Source organism: Ylistrum balloti, unplaced genomic scaffold (assembly GCF_031769215.1).
Source record: "Ylistrum balloti isolate Yb309-2 unplaced genomic scaffold, AGI_CSIRO_Ybal_v1 Utg371390, whole genome shotgun sequence".
Lineage (NCBI taxonomy): Eukaryota > Metazoa > Mollusca > Bivalvia > Pectinida > Pectinidae > Ylistrum > Ylistrum balloti.
In genome coordinates, this window is record NW_026782732.1 from 105,411 (window position 1) to 113,574 (window position 8,164).

Sequence of the window (8,164 nt, forward strand, 5' to 3'; positions counted from 1 at the left end):
AAGCCATTCTGTATGATAGCAGAAGTATTTGTATTAAAAACTTGAATCCATTTCCTTATGCTAGTTCCAAAGTTGATACTTTATTTAGAAAGTCCCAGGACATGGAATCAAATGCTTTTTCAAAATCGATGAAAATAAGTTGTACAGGAATGATATTGTTCTGTATAGTTCATTATGTCATAAATTAACCTTGTATTTTCACCAATGTATCTTCCACTTAAAAATCCTGGTTTTTTTTAGAAATTATAGAATCAAGGACTGATTTTCATCTATTGCTATACATGCAGAAGCTAATTTGTAAAATATGTTGAGAAGGGTGATAGGTTTTCAGTTTTTTAGGTCATCTGACCCGAAGGGTCCGATGACCTATAGTCATCATGCTTCGTCCGTCGTCGTGCGCCGTGCGCCGTCCGCCGTGCGCCGTCCGTAAACTTTTCATTCAAACGACTTCTTCTCAAATACTAGAAGGTCTAGGGGGCTAATACTTGGCACAGAGGATACTGGCATGGAGCTCTACCAAGTTTGTTCAAATGAATGACCTTGACCCACTTTAAAGGTCACAGGGGTCAAATATGTTAAAATCTTTAAACAACTTCTTCTCATTAACCAAAAGGCTCAGAGTGTAGATATTGGGCCTGTGACATGCTGGGATGAAGGACTACCAAGTTTGTTCAAATGAATGACCTTGACCCACTTTAAAGGTCACAGGGGTCAAATATGTTAAAATCTTTAAACAACTTCTCAATAACCAAAAGGCTCAGATTGCTGATATTGTGCCTGTGGCATGCTGGGATGAAGGGCTATCAAGTTTGTTTAAATGAATGACCTTGAACAACTTTCAATGTCACAGGGGTCAAATATGTCAAAATCTTTAAATAACTTCTTCTCAAATACTAGAAGGCCTAGGGGGCTAATACTTGGCTCATAGCATGCTGGCATGGAGCCCTACAAAGTTTGTTCAAATGAATGACCTTGGCCCACTTTCAAGGTCACAGGGGTCAAATATGTTAAAATATACAAAGGACTTCATCTCAATAAGCAAAAGTCTATGAGTGCCGATATTGGGTCTGTAGCATGCTGGGAGGAAAGGCTACCAAGTTTATTTAAATGAATGACCTTAAACAACTTTCAAGGTCGCAGGGGTCAAATATGTCAAAATCTTTAAATAACTTCTCAAATACTAGAAGGCCTAGGGGGCTAATACTTGGCCCATAGCATGCTGGCATGGAGCCCTACAAAGTTTGTTCAAATGAATGACCTTGGCCCACTTTCAAGGTCACAGGGGTCAAATATGTCAAAATCTTTAAATAACTTCTTCTCAAATACTAGAAGGCCTAGGGGGCTAATACTTGACCCATAGCATGCTGGCATGGAGCCCTACAAAGTTTGTTCAAATGAATGACCTTGGCCCACTTTCAAGGTCACAGGGGTCAAATATGTTAAAATATACAAAGGACTTCATCTCAATAAGCAAAAGTCTATGAGTGCCGATATTGGGTCTGTAGCATGCTGGGAGGAAAGGCTACCAAGTTTATTCAAATGAATGACCTCGACCCACTTTCAAGGTCACAGAGGTCAAATATGTTAAAATATACAAACGACTTCTTCTCAACAAGCAAAAGTCCATGAGTGCTGATATTGGGCCCGTAAGATGCTTGGAGGAGATGCTACCAAGTTTGTTCAAATGAATGACCTTGACCCACTTTAAAGGTCACAGGGGTCAAATATGTTAAAATCTTTAAACAACTTCTTCTCATTAACCAAAAGGCTCAGAGTGTAGATATTGGGCCTGTGACATGCTGGGATAAAGTGCTACTAAGTTTGTTCAAGTGAATGACCTTGACCTACGTTCAAGGTCACAGGGGCCAAATAAGTTGAAATCTTTAAACGACTTCTCCTCAATAACCAAAAGGCTCAGATTGCTGATATTGTGCCTGTGGCATGCTGGGATGAAGGGCTATCAAGTTTGTTCAAATGAATGACCTTGAACAACTTTCAATGTCACAGGGGTCAAATATGTTAAAATCTTTAAATAACTTCTTCTCAAATACTAGAAGGCCTAGGGGGCTAATACTTGGCCCATAGCATGCTGGCATGGAGCCCTACAAAGTTTGTTCAAATGAATGACCTTGGCCCACTTTCAAGGTCACAGGGGTCAAATATGTTAAAATATACAAAGGACTTCATCTCAATAAGCAAAAGTCTATGAGTGCCGATATTGGGTCTGTAGCATGCTGGGAGGAAAGGCTACCAAGTTTATTCAAATGAATGACCTCGACCCACTTTCAAGGTCACAGGGGTCAAATATGTTAAAATATACAAACGACTTCTTCTCAACAAGCAAAAGTCCATGAGTGCTGATATTGGGCCCGTAAGATGCTTGGAGGAGAGGCTACCAAGTTTGTTCAAATGAATGACCTCAACCCACTTTCTAGGTTTGGCTTGCTTTTTGTCAGATGACCGTTAAGGCCCATGGGCCTCTTGTTTTAAATATTGTCTTGGTTTATTAAGTTTTGGAAGAATTATGATTTTTTTGGTGTTTTTGTGTAACAGATAGTTGACCATTTCTATATCCTTCATTAAGAGATCTTATAATAAAATGTTTTAGGTCTTGCCAAAATTTTTTTTTTTTTTTGAAAATACAGAAATGTATCCATCTGATCGTGGAGATTTATTATTTTTCATATTATTTAGAGCTAATAGTACTTCATTTTCTTTCAAATCTCCTTCATTGTTATTAATTCATAATCTGTCTGAAATTCTTCAAAGTCTACATCCTCATATTTTCAGAGTGTTTTGAGTATAGATCTTTATCAAATAATTCAATTTCCTTCAATATTGCCTCCTGACTAGTGATAAGTTCCCTATTTTTTTTCAAGTTTGTAAATAGTTTTATTTATGTAGTTTTTTTATTCAAGACTACAGAAAAAATTACTTATCTTTTCTCCTTCTTCAATCCACTTTGCTCTTGATCTTATGTTTCCTTTTAACTTTTCTTTTCTAATATTTTCTAACTCATTTTTTTTTTTTTTATTTTGAAGTTCTTGTATATGTATGTCTGTTAATGTAGTATTACTGTTCTCAATGTCATCCGATTTCTACTTTTAGTTTGCTTTCTATTTTACTAGTTTTTCTTTTTTTATTTGATGCATATTGTATAGACAATCCTGTAATCTCTATAAGAGTTTTTAAAAAGAGCTGGTCATTTTTTGTCAAGTCTAGATCAATATCAGATATATTTGTTATGTTTTGGTTGTACCTTGGTGATGCGTATCGTAGTTTAGTGTCAGTAATTTTCTATTTCATCTTTACATATTGAGTGTCATATAAAAGACTATTATTGAATTTCCATAATCCACAACCTTTTTCAAAATTATTTATTTTTAGTTCCAGTGTTATTAGTAAATGATCTGTTCTGTATCCTGCCTGCATTGTTAAATTCTCTTAAGTGTTTCTTACATTTTCATAAAAATCAAGACAATCCTTATTTGGGCCATATATATTTACAAGAGTAATTCTATTTTTTTCAATAGTTATGTCAAGAGCTAACATATTTCCCATACCATCGTCTTTTTTATTATGTAATTGATATTCAAAGTTATTATTAATCATAATACTTACTCCACAGGCATTTAAAAAGTTTTAAAAAACCCATTTAGACCCCCATAGTGTTTCTATCACTTTTTCTTGATGACATGTAAAGTGTGTATCCTGTAGACAGATAATGTAAGTTGTTGTAGTGTGTTTTTAGATAGATCAATACATCTCGTCTTTTATTTTTGGTACACAGGCCCTGACAATTTGCTGACGCTAGTTTAAGTTATGACCTTGACCATTCATTGCATAAGACCTCCAGACTTGCTATAAAAAAATTTAAGGCATGAAATGGCTAACTTTAATTTCGTGGAATGTAAATAGATGAATGAACTGAAAAACAATAAAATACAGGATACTTGGAACTGCTTGTATTACATTATAGCTATTAATCACTTTGCTTTCTCCAGTCTCCAAAATTGTACAATATATTTGGATGAGTTTGACAATGTCACCGATTCATTCATAATTTACAGAGATATGGCCCTGTTACTTTCTTTCAATGAACCTTGATGAAACCTGGGTCTGCAACCTTGGTATTATGGAACCGATTTACAGAGTTATGGCCCTTTGCAGTTTTATTACTGGTGGACATTGTTGAAATTGGTCACATGACTGTTTAGGTTCGGGGGCCTCTTGTTAAAGAGAAGACATCCATCAGTTGCTTTTTTGATAATCTTAATAAGCTTCAGTACATGAAAAATGAGGAATACAGGCTCAATTGGCATTTGGATTTCCAATTTTTGCTGTCCTGTTTCTGTCAAATTGATTTAAGCATTAAGTTTGATTTCGTGCAATGATTGCATCAACTGAATGAACGCGGAATTTTATTTAAAACCCTGCAATGATTGCATCAACTGAATGAATTTCCTGAGAGGTGAATGCAATGCTACAGGCAGGTTTTGCCCTCTGGTATCATTTGTGTGTGATTCATTGGGTATTCCTTGGCCGAGATTGCGATAATAGACACTAACAGTGTTTCCCTAACTGCCCCACCCAATCCAACCCCACCCTCGTCTTTATCTGCAATGCTACAGGCAGGTTTTGCCCTCTGGTATCATTTGTGTGTGATTCATTGGGTATTCCTTGGCCGAGATTGCGATAATAGACACTAACAGTGTTTCCCTCTAACTGCCCCACCCAATCCAACCCCACCCTCGTCTTTATCTGCAATGCTACAGGCAGGTTTTGCCCTCTGGTATCATTTGTGTGTGATTCATTGGGTTCCTTGGCCGAGATTGCGATAATAGACACTAACAGTGTTTCCCTCTAACTGCCCCACCCAATCCAACCCCACCCTCGTCTTTATCTGCAATGCTACAGGCAGGTTTTGCCCTCTGGTATCATTTGTGTGTGATTCATTGGGTATTCCTTGGCCGAGATTGCGATAATAGACACTAACAGTGTTTCCCTCTAACTGCCCCACCCAATCCAACCCCACCCTCGTCTATATCTGCAATGCTACAGGCAGGTTTTGCCCTCTGGTATCATTTGTGTGTGATTCATTGGGTATTCCTTGGCCGAGATTGCGATAATAGACACTAACAGTGTTTCCCTCTAACTGCCCCACCCAATCCAACCCCACCCTCGTCTTTATCTGCAATGCTACAGGCAGGTTTTGCCCTCTGGTATCATTTGTGTGTGATTCATTGGGTATTCCTTGGCCGAGATTGCGATAATAGACACTAACAGTGTTTCCCTCTAACTGCCCCACCCAATCCAACCCCACCCTCGTCTTTATCTGCAATGCTACAGGCAGGTTTTGCCCTCTGGTATCATTTGTGTGTGATTCATTGGGTATTCCTTGGCCGAGATTGCGATAATAGACACTAACAGTGTTTCCCTCTAACTGCCCCACCCAATCCAACCCCACCCTCGTCTTTATCTGCAATGCTACAGGCAGGTTTTGCCCTCTGGTATCATTTGTGTGTGATTCATTGGGTATTCCTTGGCCGAGATTGCGATAATAGACACTAACAGTGTTTCCCTCTAACTGCCCCACCCAATCCAACCCCACCCTCGTCTATATCTGCAATGCTACAGGCAGGTTTTGCCCTCTGGTATCATTTGTGTGTGATTCATTGGGTATTCCTTGGCCGAGATTGCGATAATAGACACTAACAGTGTTTCCCTCTAACTGCCCCACCCAATCCAACCCCACCCTCGTCTTTATCTGCAATGCTACAGGCAGGTTTTGCCCTCTGGTATCATTTGTGTGTGATTCATTGGGTATTCCTTGGCCGAGATTGCGATAATAGACACTAACAGTGTTTCCCTCTAACTGCCCCACCCAATCCAACCCCACCCTCGTCTTTATCTGCAATGCTACAGGCAGGTTTTGCCCTCTGGTATCATTTGTGTGTGATTCATTGGGTATTCCTTGGCCGAGATTGCGATAATAGACACTAACAGTGTTTCCCTCTAACTGCCCCACCCAATCCAACCCCACCCTCGTCTTTATCTGCAATGCTACAGGCAGGTTTTGCCCTCTGGTATCATTTGTGTGTGATTCATTGGGTATTCCTTGGCCGAGATTGCGATAATAGACACTAACAGTGTTTCCCTCTAACTGCCCCACCCAATCCAACCCCACCCTCGTCTATATCTGCAATGCTACAGGCAGGTTTTGCCCTCTGGTATCATTTGTGTGTGATTCATTGGGTATTCCTTGGCCGAGATTGCGATAATAGACACTAACAGTGTTTCCCTCTAACTGCCCCACCCAATCCAACCCCACCCTCGTCTTTATCTGCAATGCTACAGGCAGGTTTTGCCCTCTGGTATCATTTGTGTGTGATTCATTGGGTATTCCTTGGCCGAGATTGCGATAATAGACACTAACAGTGTTTGCCCTCTGGGTATTCCTTGGCCTAACTGCCCCACCCAATCCAACCCCACCCTCGTCTATATCTGCAATGCTACAGGCAGGTTTTGCCCTCTGGTATCATTTGTGTGTGATTCATTGGGTATTCCTTGGCCGAGATTGCGATAATAGACACTAACAGTGTTTCCCTCTAACTGCCCCACCCAATCCAACCCCACCCTCGTCTATATCTGCAATGCTACAGGCAGGTTTTGCCCTCTGGTATCATTTGTGTGTGATTCATTGGGTATTCCTTGGCCGAGATTGCGATAATAGACACTAACAGTGTTTCCCTCTAACTGCCCCACCCAATCCAACCCCACCCTCGTCTATATCTGCAATGCTACAGGCAGGTTTTGCCCTCTGGTATCATTTGTGTGTGATTCATTGGGTATTCCTTGGCCGAGATTGCGATAATAGACACTAACAGTGTTTCCCTCTAACTGCCCCACCCAATCCAACCCCACCCTCGTCTATATCTGCAATGCTACAGGCAGGTTTTGCCCTCTGGTATCATTTGTGTGTGATTCATTGGGTATTCCTTGGCCGAGATTGCGATAATAGACACTAACAGTGTTACCCTCTAACTGCCCCACCCAATCCAACCCCACCCTCGTCTATATCTGCAATGCTTCAGGCAAGTTTGCCCTCTGGTATCATTTGTGTGTGATTCAGTGGGTATTCCTTGGCCGAGATTGCGATAATAGACACTAACAGTGTTTCCCTCTAACTGCCCCACCCAATCCAACCCCACCCTCGTCTATATCTGCGAGATTGTGATCATAGACACTAACAGTGTTTCCCTCTAACTGCCCCACCCAATCCAACCCCACCCTCGTCTATATCTGCAATGCTTCAGGCAGGTTTTGCCCTCTGGTATCATTTGTGTGTGATTCAGTGGGTATTCCTTGGCCGAGATTGCGATCATAGACACTAACAGTGTTTCCCTTTAACTGCCCCACCCAATCCAACCCCAACCTCACCCAATCCAACCCCACCCTCGTCTATATCTGCAATGCTTCAGGCAGGTTTTGCCCTCTGGTATCATTTGTGTGTGATTCAGTGGGTATTCCTTGGCCGAGATTGCGATCATAGACACTAACAGTGTTTCCCTTTAACTGCCCCACCCAATCCAACCCCAACCTCACCCAATCCAACCCCACCCTCGTCTATATCTGCAATGCTTCAGGCAGGTTTGCCCTCTGGTATCATTTGTGTGTGATTCAGTGGGTATTCCTTGGCCGAGATTGCGATCATAGACACTAACAGTGTTTCCCTCTAACTGCCCACCCAATCCAACCCCCACCTCCCCCAATCCAACCCCACCCTCGTCTATATCTGCAATGCTTCAGGCAGGTTTGCCCTCTGGTATCATTTGTGTGTGATTCAGTGGGTATTCCTTGGCCGAGATTGCGATCATAGACACTAACAGTGTTTCCCTCTAACTGTCCCACCCAATCCAACCCCACCCTCGTCTATATCTGCAATGCTTCAGGCAGGTTTGCCCTCTGGTATCATTTGTGTGTGATTCAGTGGGTATTCCTTGGCCGAGATTGCGATCATAGACACTAACAGTGTTTCCCTCTAACTGCCCCACCCAATCCAACCCCACCCTCGTCTATATCTGCAATGCTTCAGGCAGGTTTTGCCCTCTGGTATCATTTGTGTGTGATTCAGTGGGTATTCCTTGGCCAAGATTGCGATCAT